The sequence below is a fragment of the Anolis sagrei genome, chromosome 1, assembly GCF_037176765.1.
Source record: "Anolis sagrei isolate rAnoSag1 chromosome 1, rAnoSag1.mat, whole genome shotgun sequence".
NCBI lineage: Eukaryota > Metazoa > Chordata > Lepidosauria > Squamata > Dactyloidae > Anolis > Anolis sagrei.
The window spans coordinates 75,454,028-75,478,033 of record NC_090021.1 but is presented as its reverse complement, the minus strand read 5'-3'; the positions used below and the strand labels follow the sequence as shown (position 1 = coordinate 75,478,033).

The following is a 24,006-nucleotide window of genomic DNA, read 5'->3' as shown; positions in this document are numbered from 1 at the left end:
AAACGGTGTGTAGTGATGGACAAAGAGTGCTATGCCAGTCATATCTTGTGACTCGGGTGAGTGAAGTGAATTCATATCTTCTCCCCTTGAGTTATTAGCTCCATCAAAGTTGACAGCACCAGCCATCTGTTTGGGGATCTATGTGAATTCACCTTCCTGCTTAATGCAAAAGTCTTTGGATCACTGCTACATGAGCCAAGCCCCTACAGTGATTAAGAATGGCATTCCGTGAATACGGTCGGTTCTCATGGGGGAATAATTGTAAGTGGTTTTGAGTGGGAATTAGTATAATGATGTCTAGAAATGCCAATGAAGAGTAAGAGCCAAGCTTTGCGGTCAACAGATTCAACTGAGGCTTCTGTAATTTGATTACTTCAGATTGCAGGTGAAGGATTGAATATTTGACTACCAGAAGAGGAAAACATTCATGGACAAAGTTTGATGCTTTCAGTTAGCGATTATGTGTTTGTACCTTCAGATCACCTGTTGACATATGGTCATCCCATGAATTTCATATGGTTTTCTCAGGCAAGGAATACTCAGAAGAATTTATGCCAGTTCCTTTTTTTTCGAATATAGCCTATGGCACTTGGTATTCATTGCCATGTACCATTCAAGTATTAACCAGGGCTGATTCTCCTTAACTTCCAAGGTTAGATGGGATCTGGTGCTTTAAAAATATTTAGGTTACAAGCAAATTCAAATATCTAATTTGCTTGTTTTAACCTTTGAAGAAAGAGAGTTTTATCATTGTTAATTTGTTACCTTTTTGTCTTATATGATATGTTTTATTTGATATTTCATGATTGTTTTACTTTTATTGTTTGTGAATTGTCTATTATATTTGTACCAACACTGAATGTTTGCCATTTCATTTTGGGAGCTGCCCTGAGTCCCCTTGGGGAGAGAGGGTGGGTTAAAATTTATTATTATTATTATTATTATTATTATTATTATTTCCTTGGGTTTCATTAAAAAAATAGTACGCATAAAGATTGATGCTCTTGTTTATATTTTATTTTTGCTTGTTCAAAAATGGTCTTTGAGGTATTGATGTTGCCTTCCCTATCCTGACACTTTCTAAATACCTTTAAATGCCTCTGTTTTCTGCTGGCAGGGAATCTGTAACACAACAGGCATTATTTAAATCTGAAGCTCAATGCATTTTTATGCAGTAGGAAATAAAATACAAAAATGTCACTCCATACCTGGCCAAATTTAAATGTAATGTGGGCATGGAACCTTACCTCTCTTTTATACTTCCACTCTATATTAGAATTTTTTTTACCCGGGCTAGATTTGAGCAGCTCGACATTAAGTCCAAGTTGGGACGACATCAGAATATCCCCTACACGAGGAGAACCTGTGGGTGCCGTGAGGTAGATGCAGAAGTGGAGGACTCAGAACATTTTTTCTTAAAATGTCCCTACTACAACAGGATCCAGTCTTACTACCTAGAGCCTCTGCTGGAGAACCATACTTATTCAGAGAATAAGGAGAAATTGCACATCCTTCTTCAGGGTTCAGATAAAAACTTTATTTTAAAATTGACCCTTTTTACCAAAAAGCGCTGGCCATCCGTGAGAAGATAGAAGCAGAGAGAGGCGACCTTGCTGCCATCAACCAAACTCAAACTTAAAAACTTAATATGGACACGCCGCTAGTTTTACCTACCCATGCCCCCCACCCTAACCCTATTTTAAGGAATTAATCCATTTTTAATCTTTTAACCTCTTTATCTTGTAGTTGCTCAATTATTTAGGAGTGGGTCGACAGGCCAGTAGGCCATGATGCCTTGTAGTCATATATGGTTTTACTGTATGTGTATGTTTTGTATATTTTGCATGTTTTGATATGGTCAAAATTGACTAATCAATAAAGAATTGTTGTTGTACAGTAACTGTTTATTTTAACTGTTTTGTATTGATTATTGTTGTTGCTTTTGTTTATTGATGTGCTGTGGGCTTGGCCTCATGTAAGCCGCACTGAGTCCCTTGGGGAGATGGTAGTGGGGTACAAATAAAGTTTTATTTTATTATTATTATTTATTTGTAGTTGACAGTAGCAGCTTTAATCAGAAGAAAGGTTAATTCTTAAAACAAAGAGAAGAGAAAAAAGATAAAGAAATGGAACATTGAAATTATTCCTCTTCATAATTTATTATTCCTCTTCATAATTTATTCAGAATTAATTAATTCAGCCATACACAGTTGTTAATTTATTTATTCATTTATTTATTTATTTATTTATTTACCTTACTTATATACCGCTGTTCTCAGCCCGAAGGCGACTCACAGCAGTTCACAACAAATACGAACAGCAAAAATTCAGTGCTACAGTATAGAAACAGTTAACAACCTAACACATTACACAATTAATAAACAGTTACTACAGTACCCATTCACTGTCGTCTCGTCATCAAAAACATGTTCCAGATTTGTCATCCATTGCTCCATTCCAGTGTTCATTAACCAATCATTGCACTAATTAATTGACATCAAGTCAGCTTCAGCTATGAATGCGAGACCTTTAAGGCTGTATGTACACTGCCAAATTATGCAGCTTGAACTGCATTATATGGTCAATGTAGACTCACGTATCAATGTGTCCAACATCATCATCATCATCATCATTTCTTTGCTTTCAAAACTCTATTTCAAAACTCTATTTAAAGCTCAGGGAGTGCTTTGCGCTTTTACTGCATGGCAGAAGAGAGTTGAACTGGATGGCCCCTGGGATTTCCATCATCATGATCATCATCATCATCATCACCACCACCACAAAGGCTAGGTGGCCATATGTTACGGGTGCTTTGATTGTGCTTCTACTGCATGGCAGAAGGGGGTTGGCCTATTACTACTACTACTACTACTACTACTACTGTTGTTCTATTTATTTATTTATTTATTTATTTATTTATTTATTTACAGCATTTCTATCCCACTCCCCTCAGTCCGAAGGTGACTCAGGGCAGTGCACAGACTGGCAACAACTAGACACCATAAACATACATACATATGAACCCAAAACATTTAATATCACACAATAAAAATCCATATAAAAACCAATTAAAACTATAATAATTAATGTCTACCAGTTCAACTCCTTATCTATTTTGCATCATCTAAGCCGTTCTGTGTTCATATTCTACAGAGGCTGGATGCCATCTTCCAGGGGCGCTTTGTGCTTTTCCTGCATGGCATAAGGCAGTTGACTTGATGATCCCTCCTGGTGTTGCTCCTATTATTATTACCATTATTATTATTACAAAGGCTGGATGTCCATCTGTTGGAGGTGCTTTGATTGTGCTTTTCCTGCATGGCAGATGGTGGTTGGACTGGATGGCGCCTGGGGTCTTCCACTTTTTTTCCAAGTCAGGAGTGACTTGAGAAACTGCAAGTTGCTTCTGGTGTGACAGAATTGGCTGTCTGCAAGGATGTTGCCCAGGGGACACCCAGAAGTTTGATGTTTTTACCATCCTTGTGAAAGGCTTATCTCATGTCCCTGCATGGGGAGCTGGAGCTGACAGAGGGAGCTCAACCCACTCTCCCTGGATTTGAACTACTGACTTGTTGGTCAGTAGTCCTTCCAGCACAACCCATTGCACTACCGGGGGCTCCAGGGTCTTCCACTGAAATACAGTTAAATTTATGTTAGTTAAAATTGTTATTCATTTTAAATATTCTATTGTTCTTTCTTTCTTTTTCTTTTTTTTTGTACTACAAGCAAGATATGTACAGTGTGCATAGGAATTTGTTTATTTTTTTCCAATTAGTTCACACAAACACTTTCTATCCATCTGCCACTGGCCCGGCCCATCTGTCAAAATTTAAAACGCAATGTGACCCCTGTGTCCAAAAGCTCTCCCCCTAAACACACACACACACACACACACATTTCTTGGGGGTCCAGTGGGTCTAGAAGTGACTGTAGAGACCTATTCTACATCAGCATAGTCTTAAACAATGAGGATTTCCAGATGGAAGGAAGTCCTGACAAGGGTTTGCTTGAGGTGCAACAGCTGTGGTGGCAGGTGAAGACTGAAGAGAAGAGGCCATTAGTCATCATGTTAACCATGCCATTGGATCTTTCTGTGTGTTGTTGCTGTGCCCTGATCTCCACACATAAAACAAATTCATGCACGGATGTCTCTCAAGACAAACCAAAACCAACAAAAATTCCATGGTGATCAGTGTTTGGCAAGTGAAATCTGGACGTCCCTAACTACAGATCAGCACATGGGGGCTAGGAATAGTACCATAAACAGAGCCGGCCTCTTTTACTTCTCCCTGACTGGACTGCCAAATCCAGAGGGGTCTCCAACCTGTGGTCAAAAAAGACAGATGATGGAGTTCAATGCAGCTGAAACTGGATTATATGGGTTTACGCTAACCATATTGCAGTCGAAACTGCATTATTTGGCAGTGTATATCCTAAAATAGTGCTGTTATTATTAGTCCTGGTGCTCTTAAAACCTTGGGCCGTGGCATCCTCCACTTTCTACTCCTCTTTTCCTACAGCCTTCCACTTTTTATTGCATTATTCTCTTTGCCATTGGGTCATGTCATATTGTGACAAGTCCAAAGTACAGTAGCCCCAGTTTGGTCATTTTAGCTACTAGAAGAGTTAAGTCTTGATTTATTATTGGACCCATTCAATTGTTTTTTGGGTAACTGAACTCTCCTCCAGTGTTGCCTTTCTTTTTGTCTAATATTTTTACTGTCCAGCTTTCACATATTAATTATTTGTTATTAGTACTTATTACTTACTACTACTTTATAATTTGTGATAAGGAAGCTTGCATGCGTTGAATGTGATTTTCCTGCTTCTTGACAGGGGGTGGACTGGATGGCCCATGAGGTCTCTTCCAACTCAAGATTCTATGATTCTATGATTCTATGATTCTATGAATCATGGCAGCACTTAAAGAGTTCTTTTCATCACAATGGGTACATCTACAATGTAGAATTAATAGAGTTTAACACCACTAACTGCCATGGCTTAATGCTGTGGTGCCAGCACTATTTGACCAAGAAAGCTAAAGATGTTATAAAAGTACAAGCCCCATGATTCCCAGCATTGAGCCATACCATTTAAAGTGGTGTCAAAATACATGAATTCTACAGTGTAGATATGCCCCATATTTTGTAATGACTTTCAGAATTACAAAAAAAAATTATTGCAATCCCACCACAAGGACAACAGCAATGTGTGTGTAGTCAATGTTTTATGAGGTTCTCTCTGTCACATTATATTGCATACTGTATGGCTAGAATAGCATGTGGTGAAGATGACAAAGGGACTAACCTATGATAAGGACCTGTGATGTTTCTTATCTACTGTAAGGACTGGCAGAGATAAAATATATAAAAGATAAAAGAAATCTGTGTGTCATCTTATGTAGGTTTTTTTAAAAAGAAAAAATCAGAATTTAGAAATTTGAAACTAAAAAAGGACCTTTGGTAGCATTAGCATAAGAAAGAGAAATTGATTAACTATCTCCAGAAGAAGAACACAGGTGGGTATAATGCAGACATATATAATGAGCTATTTTTAAATCTTTTGAAGAAACTACAAAGTGAGTTTCATTTCATTAAGCAGGATTTCTTTCCAATAATATGACATTTCTGCTTACAGGTTTCACATTTTCTGACAACAGGTACTCACATAAAATACTGTGAACTCTGGAAAAAGAGAAAAAAACTGGAATATAAAATGATTTTTTTCAACCTATTTAAAAGTGAGGAATAGTGCATGGAACCAAACATAACCATGGGGGATTTTATGAGACTGTGTGGAGCAAGACTCCAAATGCTCTATGACTGTGTTTTGTGCTAATGCTGCTTATTACACAAACAGTGAAATATTATCTTATTGTTGGTGGTAAATTTCCAAGATTTGTGAAAAGTGTGTATATTTTGCCAGGGATATGCATGCTCCACCTCACCTCACTCACCAGAGTTCAGCTCATGTATAGATTCTGCAATTCAGAACTGACCCCATTGTGGTCTGAATCAAGCTAGACCTGACCTCAGTCATTCTGGAAGCTGGATCCTAACCCTAATCAAATTTTGGAAATCATGGTTTCCAATCCTGTCATTGAAGGTGCTTCCAGACAGTATCACAATGCGTACTTTAATATTCAGGTAAAAAATCCTGGGACCTAAGCAGGTCCACACACAAACCTGTCTATCCTGGGAAATGGCCTCTCTCCGTCCTCATAGCCTTCCTTTGTAGCAGATCAAGATTGAGGACAGGGGACATCTGGAGGAAATTTTTTTAAAAAACCCTCAGTTATGCACTGGACCTCATATGCGCACTTGCAAATATCTTAATGTAAACACAAGCAGATTTCTTATCTCTCTCTTAACCCAATTGTTAATTCAAGCTGTGTTTAATATTATCAAGTTTTTTTTTGTGTGTGTGTCAGGAGTGACTTGAGAAACTGCAGGTCACTTCTGGTGTGACAGAGTTGGCCATGTGCAAGGACGTTGCCCAGAGGATGCCCGGATGTTTGATGTTTTACCATCCATGTGGGAGGATTTCTAATGTCCCCCATATGGGAAGCTGGAGCTGAGTTGGGAGCTCACTCCTTTCCATGGATTTGAACCGCCAACCTGTCAGTTAACAGTCCTGCTGGCACAAGTGTTTAGCCCAATGGTTCTCAATCTGTGGTCCCCAGGTGTTTTGGCCTACAACTTCCAGAAATCCCAGCCAGTTTACCAGCTGTTAGGATTTCTGGGAGTTGAAGGCCAAAACATCAGGCAACCTGCAGTTTGAGAACCACTGGTTTAACCCACTGCACCACCAGGGGTAAGTTTAAAAGTTCCAATTGCTTTACACTTGTGCTTCCCTTGTGCCACCTGTGTGTCCATGGTTCCATGTTTTGACAGTCCAATAGACTGATCAGCTAGAGCAGTCCACACAGGGAGAAGGGAAGGTAAGCATATGTTTTGCATTACTGCAGGGATATGCAATCATGTGAAGGTCACATTTTTTGGGTGGAATCAGGTTTTAAATGCATCTTTTTAACATGTCTTTTTCAGCTATTAACTTGATTCTGCCCACACTTTGGCTAAATGTCATTTAGCCACACACAGCCCTTCCAACCCAGTTACTGTTACAGTAAGTTGTAGCAGGACCAAGTGTGTGTGTTGAAGAAAAACCTTATGATGGTAATTATGTGGAGCTGGTAATGTAGGTCAACCAGCAAGCTTGGACCACACCCGATGGGGTATAACTGTATGTTTTTTTAGAATACAAACTGTGGTGGAGAGCTTTTTCTCTGAGGAGATCTATGCTCAAAGGCTCTGCTCTGGGGAGAAGTTTGGAGAAAAGCTGCAATGCTGCTCTAGAGGAGGCTATGGTGGAATGGCTGTTTATTCAAGGTTTATGTTTTGCTCTCTCATTTGAATTAAGATGAAGATGTCTTATTCTGTGTTACTTACAAGGACTATGAAAGTTTCTTGCACTGTTTGTTTTTTGTATGCAACATTGCAAGTTTATGTTCCATCTCTGCTATTAAGAGTAAAGATTTTTCTGTTCATTTTTCCTCTGGTCTGTGAATCTTTTGCATTTGGGCTTGGGACGTTGAATAGAATTTGCTTGCTGCGCAACATACTTCTGGGTTTATTTATTTATTTATTTATTTGCAACATTTATATCCTGTCCTCACCCCGAAGGGGACTCAGTGTGGCTTACATAGAAGGGCCCTGAGTTCTATTTGTCATATAATTTTCAAATATATAATTATAAAATTTGAAGACATGATGAGGATTGACTAGAAGAGCAGATTTCCTCTCCAAATATCCATCTTCTCTGAAATTTCTTGGTTCCTCATTTCTTTCTATTGAAAGTAAAGAATCAATGTTGATCCACTACTTTTAGCATGGTATCAATACAAGGACCAAATAAAAGGAGGAAAAGGAGTGGATCCTCAGCAGATTCTCCACGTATATGGACTTCTTTTGTCTGCTCCTTTTGATTTCCTTTGGTAGACTTTTGTTTTTCCTCACTGAGTATAGTGTAGAAACTTTGGATTTTAATTCATAACTGAGATTTCAAGGAACTGATCAAACTTTATTCTCTTTTAAGACATGGTCAAGCAATTCTTTAGTTCAGTGGTGGGCAGTCTTGCAATGTTCTTGGATTGTGGTTTCAGACATTTTTCAGCACTCATCATGCTGGTGAAGACCGCTGGAGATTGCAGTCCTGGAGTGACACATTTTCCCTACCTCTGTCCTAATTCACTTCTGAATCTTGATTCAGAGAATCTCATGACACCTCTAGGTTTCAGGTGGTGAAACAAATGTAAATCTAGTCAACATCATAGAAGAAGTTGCAGGATTGACTCTGCCTGAAAAATAGTCCTGTAGATATCATTTAAGTAGCTCTTGTGGAAAATGATATAAATGGAGATAAACCCATGTTATGCCTTTTTTTTTAAACTGGGACAACCCAATGGGAAAGTGGGGTGTCTTGTTTGGGAAAGGAATATATTTTTATCCTTTTCTCTACTGAGACCTTTAGCATTTAATATATAGATGGGAAGATTATTAAGCTATTACCTGTGCTGTGATTCCCCAGCACATTTACATACTCAATTTCAGTAGCAAGATAATGTTGCATGTAATCTCTCCAGAAAAAAAGGGAAATTTTTTGAGGCACCTCTTGGGGGCACAGGTCACGATGATATTATGGTTGTTCGGGAAATTACAGTAATTACTTTTTCTATTAAAAAAAGAAGTTGCATGAAAGGTTTTGTGCAAAACACATTAATATGCTCAGTAGAAAGCTACAGTAAAGTTGGAAAACTATTTCAGAAGAAAGAGCTAGAGCACAACTAAGTGAACAGAACTTATACTTGTGATACAGAGATATCTACTGTAGGGGGATTATCTGTAATGAACATTAGATATTCTAGGTATATTTCCTTGAATTGCTGGATTTTCCTAATAGATGTGGTGATAGTATTTCAATAGTTACACTATGAGGAAATCATACAACAGGCAGAAATAAATATTACACTTAATAGCTGTAAGTTTTTTGGGCTGTATGGCCATGTTCCAGAAGCATTTTCTCCTGATGTTTCACCTGCATCTATGGAAGGCATCCTCAGAAGTTGTGAGGTTCCTAGTTTCCAACAGAACTAAAAACCTCTGAGGATTCCTGACATAGATGCAGGTGAAACATCAGGAAAGAATGCTTCTGGATCATGGTCATACAGCCCAAAAAACTTACAGCAACCCACTTCCATTATTCCTAGGCTCAGAAACAGAAGAAAGGATTCCTCTCCATCTCAAATGCCATTCTCATGGCTTCAAAGAGATAGAAGTAGAGGCAGTATCTGATGGATTTCATCCCTTCCCACAATGCCATTTCCTTCTTGTATGATTTGTCTTATTTAATTTATAAACCCAAGGGGCATGGGACAATCCAGTTTACAACTGACAACTTTGTTTGAGAGATTTTATGGCTGTAGAGCAGGATATAAATATTATGAATGAAGTATATTGATTTGGAATCTGTCATCTAGAGAGCCCTTTTGGCCCTCATAAGTTAAATGAAGACTTGTATTCAAAAGCAGATAAAAATATTGCTGAAAATAGAAATTGAAATGAGTCACAGTAAGGAATGGTGAGCAAAAGAATATGGTCCCAGCTGAATGGATTTGGGGAAAATTTGTTGCTGTTGCTCTTGGCAAGTACATTCATTTTTGGCAAAGGGAGGTGTTTGCCAAGCTGTAGAATACAAGGAGAATTCAGTAACAAACAAAATAAAATTCATGCTCCTAATAGTCATCTTTGCTGACTCTTGTGACTAGAAGTAGTTTCCCAAAATGAGGTCTGTTCTTATGACCTGAGGAGGTTCATGGAGCTTTTAACAACCTTGATAACAGATAGAAGAAAGATGGGAAGACACAAGACAGGACCCTAGGGAAATGAGAGGTGTGAGGTGTTCCTCCAAGGTAGTGCAGTGAATGGATGCAACTATCACACTTCTCTTAGACTCCATTTACACTGCCATACAATGCAGTTTCAGAATGCAGTTCAACTGCATCGAAATGCATTATACGGCAGTGTAGATGCGTATAATCCAGTTCAATGCAGTTAAATTTCATTCTAAAACTGCATTATATGGCAGTGTAGATGGGGCCTTAGTCTGCAATGTTAATGTTGGAGTTTGATATCTCTCTCAGCAGACAAAAGGAGAAAAGAGAAGGATGGGGAGAAGGAATTGTGATTTACATTAGTTCAAAGCTTCTGAACAAAAAAGTTCCAGTTTGGATTTAATCATTACAGTCCTAACAGGTTCCAAAATCAAATCAAATCCTATCTCTGCTGGCCCCTTAGAACTAAATTGGGGATGCAAAAAGGTTTAAATTTCTACTTTGTTTGTGCAAGGAAGTACAGATTAACATGCTGCCAAAAGCATTACCTGATGGCCATTTTCACAGCTGCATCTGATGCATGATTCACAGTGTTATAAACTGTATGTATTATTTACAGTTTTGTAAACAAAGATTACAACACTCTGTGTAGAGACCATAGGTGACTAAGTTTGCAAAGGCATACCAGTGCAATGATGACATTGTCAGAGGCATTTCCTTGAATGTTCATTGCTTGAATTCCAACAATGGCAGATGTTTTCGCTTGTTTTTCTTAAAAGGAAACTGATCCCCTTTCTTCAGCTATGTCTGCCATTCCCACAATAGCTTTCTAACATCATAGTCAGACTAGAACACATGAGCCAAATACAATATGTCTGCCTTGGCCAAATATAATGGACTCACCTTGAAATCCTTTCAAGTAGTCCACATGACTTACGGCCAATTTCTCAGCAGAAGCACCACTTCTAACCAATTATTCAGCAGAAGGACAACCAAATTTTTCACTGGATCTTCAAGGAAACTCCAAGCCCTGGTGTTTTTTTAGTGGTGGGCAGCTGGATCTCACTGGATCCAGACTAATCCAGTGTCCAAATGTCAAAGTCCAACTGCTATGGCTAGAAACATTCCCGGCAGAACCTTGCTGCTGGTGGTTGCTTCTACTGATCATATTGTTGGATGCCCTGTTGTGACCTCACCAGAAGTGACAGTAATGCTTTGCCAAGGAAGTACTTTGTAGTTGGTGAAACAGTAATGGAAGTGGTGGTGTTAATGCACTTTCAGCTTAGTTGGCCATCTAGACTCAATAAGGGTTTTTGGGCACTCCCATGATTTATACAGGGGCAGTTCCAGACAGGGAAGAAGCCAGCGCCAACCAGGGCTTTAAAAACCAAGGTCAGGGCAGCCTTCTGTCCCTACACCAACCTGAAAGCCTGCACTGGATGTCCAAATACACTCCCGGAACCTTCCAGGAGAACACCCAAACACCCTAACCCCCTCCCCAAAACCCCTTAAAACCCCCTTTAAAAAAGAAAATAACATACGAGGCTGGCACTTCCCTGCTGTTGGCCCTCTCCTAGTGCTTAGGAATGATGTGTCAGGAGAAGGGGGGGGGGCAGGAGCGATTCTCCTCCTTCTCCAGGAGAGCTCCGACTCTGGGTAAGTTCTTTTTTTAAAGGTTTTTTTTTTTGGGTTTTCGGAAGGGTGTTTTCCAGGATAATTCAGCCCAGAAAATGTGAGATGGTTGTGTAGATGGTCCTGAGACTTCCAGACTCCACCCACAGTGGGGGGAAAAGGTCTTTCAAGAAGACCTACTTCTTTTTCGATAACAAAAAAAAAATCTCAGCATAAAGCAGAGTTTTCCAAATGCACTCGCTTTTCTGTGGAGCGTCATCTGGGAGGGTTCACATTTTAGGGCCTGTCTGGATGGTCCCTAGGACAGCTCTAAAGCACAGTATTCTGGATTATTTCAGAAGGTGTAGATGCAGCCTACAACAGGCAGCCTCTTCTTGCTGCCATGCTCTGAAATTCATTCCTGCTTCTAACAGAGCTTGGCAGAAAGTGTGTTTAACTCATGGCTCTTCTATGCATGCATTATAACCCAGGTTAAATCAGGTTAAAAAGTGGGGTGGCTAAACAATGTTTAGCCAAAATGCAAGAGGAATCAGAAGAAATCAGATTAAGATTGGAAAACACATATTAAAAAGGATCCCTTTAAGCACAATTCCTCCTGAAAAAAGCACACATTTCCATGCCTGTGTATCCCTGTAGTCATGGAAAACATTTGTTTTCCTCCCTTCCCTCCGGTAGACTCCCTCGGTGTCCTCATTTCTCTCTCAACTTACTGGAAGCAGTCTCTGATGCAGGCTTGGAGCTTTCCTCCCCTCTCCCTTCTCTCTGGAAGAATGAACAGGGGGCCTTGGAGAAGGAATCTCGCATCCCCCTCCCTTCAATGCTCTCTTTTGGCTCTTGCAATCCCAATTCCTCTCGAATTTTTGGCCTGTGTAGAAGGACCCTCATGCATGTTTCCAGACTTTACAACCTACAACAACATTAAACAGTTATTTTAAAATACATTTGATTACCCATGCATTTGGTGCAAATTTTATTCCATTGAAAGCACACAGGCTTTGCATACAGAAACATTTTTGGTTAGTCCCTCGTACCTTTAGCTTAAAGAAACAGATGGCACAAAAGACACCAGGCTAAATCCCTGGAGGAGGCATAATATTCCAGCTAAATGGTCCAGTAGTAGTCTCATCTGTTCTGGGTCAGTGCTGTTTATTATTAGGTATGAAGAAGACTCAGACTTAGAAAAGACAATTTTTATGATTTACCTAATTTGTCTTTCAACACCAAACACACATTCATAGTGCAATCTATAGCTGAGACCAAACTGAAATGGTTGGGCCTGTGGAGCAGTTCCAAAAATAGAGGTCCATTTGTGCACAAGTATTAGCTTTTATAAGAATGGTGTCATATAATTTAAATAAAATGTCAAGCACAATAGACAGCTGTACACAACTCTTCATGTGAATTATTCTACCAACCTCAGTGAGCCCTGTGGTCTGATCCCACATGTTTTATTGAATTAGCACAGAAAAAAAAAGGAGAGTTGGATAGGGACTGGGGAAACACAATAAACTTTTTCCTGCAGCACTGGGCTGGAGGGAGCCTTGAGCATTTGAACCAAGTCAACCATTGATATCACCATGTAACAAAATTTGCATAGTGATACCAATGTGTTATTTCCTGTTTAATTGTATAGTGCTTACTTTGAAAGTAGTTGTTATACTCCATAAACTTCACTTTTGTGGCTGCCACAAACTATGTTGAATTGGTTGAGACTTTATGGGATATTCATTGAAAAACTATAGCAAAAAAATACTGCAGGATGTCTCACAAAAACAACGTTTTTGCAATTTAATAAACCTTTTCCAGTTTTTTTTATAACAGAACCAATTAGGATATGACATTTATAACCCAGGAACAAAAATGTGTTGCATAGAGTAATGTACCCTTAACACAGCCAGCTAATACATCTGTATGAATATACAAGTGATTTTGTGTTTTACCTCACATCCGCTTTGAGTTCCCCTAGGGATGAGAAAGGCTGTATATAAATGCTGTAAATAAATAAATAATAAATACTTGAATCTGCTTCCTTCCCCATTCTTGATTGTAAGGTATGAGCTTTGGTTCTGATGTTTTAATCTTATGTCTCATATAACAGATTGTGGTTTTTCTTTAATTTTAGTTGTTAAGGCATAATTTGTTTTTATATGTTGGGTTGTCAATTTTAGTTATTATGGGTGTATTGTTGTTGTGTTGGGCAATAAATGTTTGCCTTTTATGTCTGGTATCCACCCTGAGTCCCTCTGGGGAGATAGGGTGGAATAATAATAACAATAATAATAATAATAATAATTCAATCATGAGCTCTCAATTTGTCTTCCACTTATTATTGTGGCCTTATGGATGAGAGAGCTGCTAGAAAAGCTGTTATTACTGTAACAGTTCTACTGAGATTCTGTGAACTCAGGATTATGGTTTCCTTGACTGAGTCAATCCAAGTGTAAAGTAAGATTAATTAAAACCACCTCAATGAAACTTATGCTCATGCAATATCTCTACTTGTGTATCCCATATCTAACTATTCACTACACTGTATTTGACCTAGGGATGTATTCTTCAGGATTTCTGTAAGGGATGAGGGATGGGTGGAAAATTAATTTGGCTCACACTTTGTAAGGTTAGCAATTGAATGTTCTAGTACTGGGAAGGATCCCAAATGGAGTTTTCTTCTGAAAACTATAAATGTCTCAGTTGGGTCACAGAAGTAACAAAAATATTCAAATATGCAAACTTTTGAAAAATTAGTACAAGAGTTCTCAAGCTTGTGAACAATATGTGAACAAAAATACACACAACTTTCTATGCTTCTTTCCAACTCACAACCTAAGGATTGTGAGTTTTGAAAAACTCAAATCCTTGGGGTTGAATTGGGGGAGTGGTCATTTTTTCACCCAGTATTGCAATGGTTGGGTTTTTCTTGGGGCTCCTGGTATCATGAAACTCAGTGACAGAAAAGCAAGAACCTGAATGAGATCAGGCTTGACAGATTTTCCTATCCTTTGCAGGGAGTAGTAGAAAGGAGAATTAAAAGCATTCTTCAAATAGACATTACTATGGAAACAAGTCTTGAAATCTTAATGTAAGAAGTATAACTGAGCTTAATATAAGTGATGTGATGAAATATATTTTAAATAATTCTGATGGGCAGCAATTACGGGAATCTTGGCCTCTGCAACTGGCCCGTGTAAAAATATTATTTCCATATGAGGTACTTACTTGTCTCTTTAACTATATACAAATTGCCAGAAATACTTCTTTCGGGGCCAATAGTTGGTTTAGGTAATTTAAGTGAGATAATAATATAATGGACCTTTTAATGTGTAGGAGCCATAGGAATCATAAATTAGATTATTGGCTAATTTGATGTCAGTGAAACAAGGACAGTAACATTTAACCATTATTTTTGTTCTTTAAAATGTCTTGTTGAATATTTGCCACTTGGTAATGCCCATAACTTTGTGCATGTTACCTTAATGTCTGGGGAAAATGATCTAAAAGAAAATGAGGACAAAAAAAGGTCATTTAGTTTTTTTCAATTTACTGAAGATAGTATAATCCATATTGAGGACAGTGACCAGAAAAAAAAAACCAGAATATCACAAAGTCAAACAAAAATAGCCCTACTCATTCATCATAATGTGACATTTTTTACAAAGGCTTTTGTTGTAGACAAAGCCCAATGGGCCTCTTTAATAAAACAGCAGATGGTAAAAGGAAGCCATTTTGAAGTATATAGTAGAAGTCAACAGCAAAGTGGACAGAAAGTTAACCAGCCTTGCCTTTAATTTAATCTCTGCTATACAGGGGGCTCAGCTGCGTGTATAGCAAAATACAGGACTGGTCTGGAACATGTTTGCTCTGGACCAGTCCCCAATCTGCGACAGTCCAGGCAAGCATTACTACTATGCAGTAATACCACTGGATGGACATCCTTACTGAGCCTGTTGTTGATTTCAACATGGCAGCTGGCCATGGAACTTCGAAGATATTTTGAAAGTTATGGGATGCATTTGCTTTTCATCCCCTCCTTTTTCCTGGTCACACAACCATCTTTGGTGATGTCAGGAGTTCTCTGTGGTGAGCTTCTACAGAAACAGATACAACATGGCCCTGTTCTGTCCCTTTTCTCTGTGGAATTGTGGGAGTTATAATTTGGTGAAATTCCAGCACTATTTGGCAGAGAAGATTAAAGATATTATAAAATGACAGCTCCTATGATTACATAGCTTTGAGCTATGGCAAATAAAGAGGTATCAAGCTGCAATGATTCTAAAGTATAGGTGCATTCTTAAAGCATTTTTAATTAAGCAGCTGATCAAAGATCTCAGCTACTGACATTAGTGCTACTATCAGCAACACTGCAGTTTCCAAACTGTGTTATAAAAAGTGGCACCTGCTGAAACCGGCCACCCAAACTGTTTTGTTGCTTTTTTATACTAGTTCAAAATCTTTCAAAGCGTTTCCAGGAAAATTATCCCACTGGCAAGAGGGAATTGGGGGGGGGGGGGAGCGAGGCAAAAGCGTTTTGAATAGTGGGGACCCATCTTGCCCTGGTAAGGTCTGTTTTCAGGGATGGCCAACCATTCCACAATATTTTCCCATCTTCTTTACGCTTTCCTCCGCTTCCTGCTGCTTTCTTCATTCAGGAGTCAGCGAACACCCAACTCCTGAAAATGGAGTCTTCTTGACTTCTTTGCATGCTGTCAAGATGGATTTCCGCAGGCAGCCACCAGAAGTGGCTGTGCTTCATGGGATGGGCTCCGTGGGACTCCATTTTGCCAGTGTACAAAGACAGTAAGAAAACAGGGGAAAGTTAAGGTGGGGTAACATCACATAACTCTATGAGATACTATGGTATGCTCATGATATGCTATCGCTCAGGAGGTCTGTTCTAGCATCTTCCTGCTGCCCTATAGCCACTGCAATAACCACCAAAATTTGATGACAACTATGGTCCACAAATGAAAGATATTGCAACTTCCAAACCTGAATTACCCATGTATTTTTTTAAAGGATCAATGACCTAAAACAGAATGCTTTTCTGAAAGGACTCAGCAAATGCAATCAAGAACCTAACAAGGAAATCCAGGTTTTCTGTTTGGTTCATCTCCTGTACCTAGTCCATTTACATCTATTCAGAATATGTTTTTCAGTTTTCATTATTATATTTGACCCTAGAACTTAACTGAATAGTTTTACAATTCAGTTTTCATTTCACTTGTTTTTAGACAAAGGAACCAATTTTTGCTAGATTAATTTGGGAAAAGGAGGCCCACATAGTATAGATTTTTTATGTTATGCATATTGAAGAAGATTATAGGCATGGACACCTGATTACGGCAAACAGGAAAGCTTTTATGTTTTGCAAGAAAAGTGCGGTTGAGTCTGTGAGGCAAATTTCTGAACCGTGTGGAAGAAGGGAAACATCTATTCAATAAATGACAAGAAGGACAAGGCTTTTCATCTTAAGAAGACAGAGAATGGAATTATTGATTTAAGCTATTTTTAGTCTAGATGATCAGGAAATCAGATTCAGTCATTTGATTACAATTGATTGTTTTTTTTCTTGCTTATAAAATGGGTTTTTAAAAAAACGAAGTGAAAAAGACAAGGTGTTTCATATCTATTATGCAGTTAATAATTTTATTTTGATTATAACAAATCAGATTTAGTCATGGGGGGGGGGGGGGTTAATGAAAAAGACAGGGGAAAAAGTGGAAGATTCCACTCTCTTTATAGATAGTGATTTGCTCAGCCTAACAAGAATGTTAGTATCTACTGTGGGCAAGCTGATGTCCTTGAACACATAAAAATCATTTTAACCAAGTGTTTCTTGGTATTTTAAAAAACACTTTTAAATATAAATCCAAAAAAATGAACATCTCCTTTCAAATCTGAGATTCTCCTTCTTCCAAACCCGTTTTGGAAATTTGAAATATCCTGCCTACAAAACAAATGTAAGCACCTGTGCATGGGGTGGTGGGGAATTATTTTGACATTCAATGAGATTTTTATATGAAAAGTTGAATATGGTGCTCCTATCTTTTGAGCAAGCCCAGGCTTTTTTTGCATCACAGAAGTTGTGTGCATTTTCTGCCATGGAGTATCATAAATGCCTCACACACATCCCCTACATTATTCTCGTTTTTAAAATTTTCACATTAGATTGAAATGAAAAAGAAAAATTTTACTCATCAAAAATTTTATTAATAACTGACACCTGGTTTCTGTCTGCCATGGAACTGGAAGTCAAACCCAATATTAGTATCACCTAGAGAACAGGTTCTTGGAGAAGAGGTGAGATGACAAAGGAGTGGAGAAGAACAACCATGATCCCTATCTTCAAACAAAAAGGCAAAAACCTCCAGGAAATTATGGTCAGTTGGACCTCAATACCAGGACAAATATTACAACTGGTTATACAAAAGTCTGTCTGCAAGTATCCTGATGAGAATGCAATGATGAGTAGGAGCCAATGTGGGGTTTGTCTAGCTAAAATCCTGCCAAATTAGCATATTAACTCAAATTTAATGTCCACCTTTTTTTGCTAAATGACCTTGCCAAGACTGGGGTGTGCATTAGATTCACGCCATACAGTAATCCTAGTACTGAGCCAAAAGGGGATGTTGCTTCAGGAGCTGCACCCGGAGCTCATATGTGAAAGACATCAACTCTAATTAAGTGGCCAAGACTTGCTGCTATGGGATCCTGGGATTTGTAGTTTGGTGAGGCACAAGCATTCTTTGGCAGCCCCCAGGATTCCATAGCATCGAACCAAGGCAATTAAGGTGGATTAATTCTACAGCATAGATCCTAAGGTTTTCTTCTCCATCACTGAAAGCTTTGGTGTTCTAACACAATTGTTTATTACAAAGGAATTCTAAGAAGATTACAAAGAGTGCACTTTTTGCTAATGCACATTACATTCAGCAGCAATTTTTTTTTTTTTTGGTTTCAGAATTTTGAAAATTGAGGTGGGCATTAGATTCAAAGGCACATTAGACTTGGATAAAAAGGGGTATTCTCTTTTATTTCAGACGTCATTTACAGAGAGAGTGGGAATGCTCTGGATATCATTTAAGATGTATCATTTATGATACATCTTAAATGAAGCATTGTTGTCAGCCATTTTAATGTAATGTCTCATAATTTGTTTTTAGGGTGTACATTTTCATATTTATTTTTGGTTTTTTTGTGTCTTAATGGATTGTTCTTGTTTTATTTTATTTTGATGCTTAATTCCTTTGTTATAAGTTTTCTGTTGTTACTATCCATTATTCTGTATTATTTTGATGTGTCTGTATCTTTTTTGAGGCACTGAATGTTTGCCTTTTTTTATTTGTAAACCACCCTAAGTCCTTCTGGTGAGACAGGGCATTCTAGAAATAAAGTTTTTATTATTATTTTACTGACACAAAAACATAGTATGACACAGCAAATGATATGGATATCATCATCATCATCATCATCATCATCATCATCATCATCATCATCATCTGGATTCCATCTAAGTATTTGCTAAGGCCACCCATAACATTTTTATTAACAAAAAAATGGAAACATTATAAGATGGATTCATAACTGGTTGACAAACCATGCTCAAAGAGTCAATGGCTATGCATTTAATTGAGATGAAATCTTGAATGGAGTTGCCTCAAAGTTCTATCTTAGAGACATTACTCATCATTTTTAAAATCAAATTACTTAGATGACAAGATGGAAGGGATCCTTATCAAGTTTGCAGATGATGCAAAATTGAAAGGGTTGGCTACAACATTAGAAGACAGCACAAAATTCAAAGGAGCCTTGATAAACTAGAAAAATGGGCAAAAATAAAAAAAAATATTTAATAGAGACAAATGCAAAATTCTACATTTAGACCATAAATCCCAAATGAAGGGTATATAATAGCTCTGCAGTATTATTGTTGGACATAAATTGAACATGAGTGTGATCTGGGGCAAAAAAGGAAATGCTATTTTAGCTTGCAATAACAGAAGCACAGTTTTCAGTTGATGTGGGGAGGGTGATAGTTCTCCTATATTATGTGGTGGTCAGACCCTAGCTGGCATGTTACATTCAGCTCTGGACTCTCCATTTTAAAAAGAATGTAGACAGGTTGGAGCAGATTAGGGAAAGAGCAATGGGTATGATAAGAGTTATGGAGAACAAAATATCTGAGGAAAGGGTGAAGAAGGTGGACATGTTCAGCTTGATAAAGAGAGGGTGATAAGATTGTACTCTTAAGTACATCAAGGGCTGCCACAAAGAGGAGGATACAGGGTTGCTCTCTAGAACTAGGTGTAAAAAGTTCAGGGTTGGGGTTAGATTTTGATTCAGCATGAAAAAGAACTTTTTAAAAGTGAAAGTAACCTGGTAGTGGAAGCAATTGCCTAGAAAGGTTCAAAAAGAGGCTGAGCAACTACCTTCTGGAGATGTTTTAGCATTTTTCATTGAGCAGTGGATTGGACTTGATGGTCCATGTGGCTCCTTCCAGCTCTATGATTCTGTGACTCCATGACTAGAGCAGATCTATTGTAATCAATGGGACTTATATAGATGCTGAATAATGAGTGTCATTCATTTCAGTCAGTGTTCGCTGGTTGAAATTAACCCTGGATTTTGTCCTATACACAGTCATTTTTAAAAGCAACTTTCCAAGCTTTGGATATACTATCAGTTCCAACATAGATCTATATATACTATTATAGTTCATTTTCTGGAAATGATGACTGTAAAAGTATGAGTCATTGAAAAACAGCACAGCTACATAGGAGCCAACTGGTGCATTAAAATATATTTTGTGGGGAAATAGTCTATATACTAAACAACTGAAATGACTCAGATTGTTTTAGGTCACACAAATGCACTGGAAAAGAATGCATCAATAAATATGAAACTGAGTGTACATATAGCTGCTATTTGGCTCTAAAATGGTATGAGAGCAAAAAAAGCAAGAATTGCTTTAGACAGATCTAATTTTGTCAACATAGAACTGAACTAGAGGTTAGGAGACAAAACCAATGGAATACATTCATTAACATGGAAAAGATTTACCAACCAATAAAGAAATAAGCTATCCATCTTCTAGATCATACTGTCAAAAATATGGTATTGTGAGGTTCTGGGTGATATTTTGTGTTTGGTGGTATGAGCTCTACGAGTGCAACATTTCAAAAAAAAAGCAGGGAGTTTTCAAGGATTGGGACACTTGTAGGGACACCAAGATGCCTGTTTATAAAGCTATTGTCCTTCCAATTCTGTTAGATCCCTGCGAAACATGGACCATCTACAAACATCACTCTCAACTTCTGGAAAGATTTCATCAGCACTGCCACTGAAAAATCCTGCAAATTTCTTGGGGAAAAGGCAGACAAACGTCAGCATTCTGGAAGAAGCAAAGACCACCAGCGTTGAAACAATGATTATCTGCCATCAGCATTGCTGTGCTGGTCACATTGTCCAAATATCTGATCACCATCTCCCAAAGCAGTCACTTTACTCTCAGCTAAAGAATGGAAAATGCAATGTTTTTGGACAGCAAAAGAAGTTTAAAGATGGACTTAAAGCTAACTGGAAAAAATGTGGAATAAAAACCGAGAACTGGGAAGCTCAGGCCCTTGAATGTCAGCTGGAGGTCAGCTGTTACTAACAGTGCATTTTGAAGAGGCACGAATAGAGAGCAAAAAAGAGAAACGTGAAAGGCGCATTAAGCAAACCCTTCTTGCAACTGCTTTCTACCTATTAATCTATGTCTTCATTGTGAAATACCATGCAAATATAGAATACGTCTCTACTGTCACTTACAGATCCACCACCAAGACTCTACCCTTGGAACACAATCATACTCCGCCATGAGTAATCACCTATGATGATGACTCAGCACTTTATATGTTGTATATGTTTTTAATTTGTTTCATTGTTTTATGTGTTTTAATTGCTTATATGTTTTAAATAATATGTTTAAACTATTTTATAGTCTGAAAGGGTATATTTTATTGTTATATCTATGTTGCAGCATTGAATTTTTGCCGGAGTATGTAAGCCGCTTTGAGTCCCCATTTGGGGTGAGAAAGGTGGGATATCAATAAAGTAAATAAAATGTATATTCATTCAGTCGCTTCTGACTCTTCGTGACCTCATGGATCAGCCCACACCAGAGCTCCCTGTTGGCCATGGCTCCTTCAAAGTCAAGCCAGTCACTTTAAGGATACCATCCATCCTTATGATGGGGATTTCTTAGCAAGATATGTTCAAGAGGGTTTGCTATTGCCTTCCTCTGAGGAATAGAGAATGTGACTCTCCCCCTCCCCCCTAAGTTTCCCCTTTATGTGAATGGAGTGGTTGTATTCTAACCTTTAAAAAGCTCTGAAACTCTTGTTTAGCACCTTGAATCACTCCTTTAACGTTCAGACTAAGACCCAGAAATGATGTATTATCCTGCTGATGTATTATCCCACTGGAGAGCATCAGCCACCAGCAGGATGCCAATGATTTATTCCCAGAAAGAGAAGAAAGTAGGAAACCTTAAAAGTCATTATTCTGCATACTACTCACCCAGAGAACTTGACAAAAAAGATTTTACACAGCAGAAACAGAGCTGGCAGCTGCTGATTAGAATAGCAGAAAAGAATGTGCAAACATGGCATCTTTGTGATGAAGGTATTGTGTTTTATGTGTCATCTCGTCACCATTCCTTGATTAGATGGGATATAATTTGCACTTTGGTCTGAGGGGATGCTTCTGAGGTGGAAAAGAAAAGATTTATGGATGTACCAAAGCAAAGAATTGTTTGCTTCTGCAGCCGGAATATGGGCTATGAGACTGTCGCTTAAAAGAAGAATGTCAGCTCCAAGGTCTCAGGTGACATCTTTGGTGTCTCATGATGAGGCTGAGAAAGATTGCTGACTGGAGCCTTGGGCAATTGTGGACAGATACTGGGTTGAGCTGGGGAGAGAATAGGTGCTTAATATTTGCTTTTCAACTGCTTTCTGAAGCAAAAAATCTCCACACATATCTGGACAAGAGAGCTTCAATCATCTCATACAGCCCTAGGAGTCTTTGTGAAATTTATTTCACAGATTTTCTTCCTGACTGCATTCTCCTAAGGGAAAAATTGTGCCAAGACACTAGATAAAATAATGGACTACACTGCAGGGTTATCATACATTCAGTTCTTTCCTGTTGCTTTCTGTCTCTCTCTCCCCCCAAGCTAGATGAAAAGAAGAAGATTGATATAACTCATATTCTTGTATGCTGCTCTGCAATAGAATGTGTGTAGTGATGATTGTTTATTTACATTTGTAAATAGACCACCAGTTTGTAAAGATGGCACCAGTATGTAACGATGCCACCAATTTGTAACAGTTTGTAAAGGAACCACTACTTTGTAATGGCTTACTAAATTGATAACACAACTAATAGCTTGCAATGTTGATTTGTGCTTTCTTCAATGTGTAGCGTGGCTTAACTTGAAAGTATTTGTAACAGAGACTTGGCTTTGGAAGAAACTGTAACAAGTTTATTGAAGTATAGAAGAAGCTTGATGGTTTCAATGTATCTTAACTCTTAGAGGCACATATCTTCAGAGGTTATATTTTTAACATTTCATAAACCAACTCTTAAGAGGTCTATTCCTTCCACTAAAAAGGTTTCAAACTTATTTTCCTTCAAAATGTGTTTCTTTCTTTAACAGATTACTTCAGGTACAAGCTTATCTTTCTCTTATGTTATTTCTGTTGCAGTAAAGATTCTTATTAGGGTTCTCTCCCCCTTTTGCTCTTACACTGACTAATAATATAAATAAGTCAACTCGACCTATCTAAACTACACAGGCTAAAAACCTGCAGAATCCCAGTAGAATCAGCCTTTCCCTGTAGCTCTTAGACTACAGACTACCTTACTGGTTCTCAACACACTACAGAACCAGCCTTCCCTGGAGTTCACTGACTACAGACTGTTTTAAAATGGCCGCCCTGCCAAGTGGCAGTTGGCTCTGCCCCTTTTTCCATGGCAACTCAGCTCAAAGTGAGTTGTGCTGGCTACCATCCCCCCAATTATACAATTCTATATACTTATCCTTTTAAACACCTATCTATAATTACACATAACTGCAGATTAAAATTAACACTTCAGCACAACATTTATATTAGAAGTTTTAAAACAACATGTATTATAAAGGATGTAAAATCTTTGCCATTATCTTTTGGGTTTTTGCACCTCTGTCAAGTCACAGCTACAGAAAACTATGGGATTGTTGAATAGTTTTCCCCAGGCCAATAGCATCCTTCCTATCAAATAGTGTGATCACAACAAAAAAGAGGACAATAGTATGGAAGAAGACATTTTTAGCAGGCTTGCTGCTATTATCTTTTCTGGCTGGTAGCCCACAAAGATTATGTCTGGTGAAACCCGGTCTTTAGAACGCCACAAGACAATGTAACTTTTGATACAACAGACTAATGCAACAATTCCTCTGAAAAAAG

The 24,006-nt window shown here is 38.2% G+C and overlaps 1 long non-coding RNA gene across 1 annotated transcript in view; it reads right to left on the bottom strand.

Annotated features, from left to right (window-relative positions):
* Positions 1-2,259: 2,259 nt before the first annotated feature.
* LOC137096575 (uncharacterized) overlaps positions 2,260-24,006 on the bottom strand; it is a 50,056-nt gene continuing 28,309 nt past the window's right edge. Inside the window, exons 2-3 of the long non-coding RNA XR_010909538.1 lie at positions 12,232-12,428; positions 2,260-3,631 (exon numbers count right to left, since the gene is read on the bottom strand). This is a non-coding gene — a long non-coding RNA (uncharacterized lncRNA). The remainder of the gene's footprint in view (positions 3,632-12,231; positions 12,429-24,006) is intronic.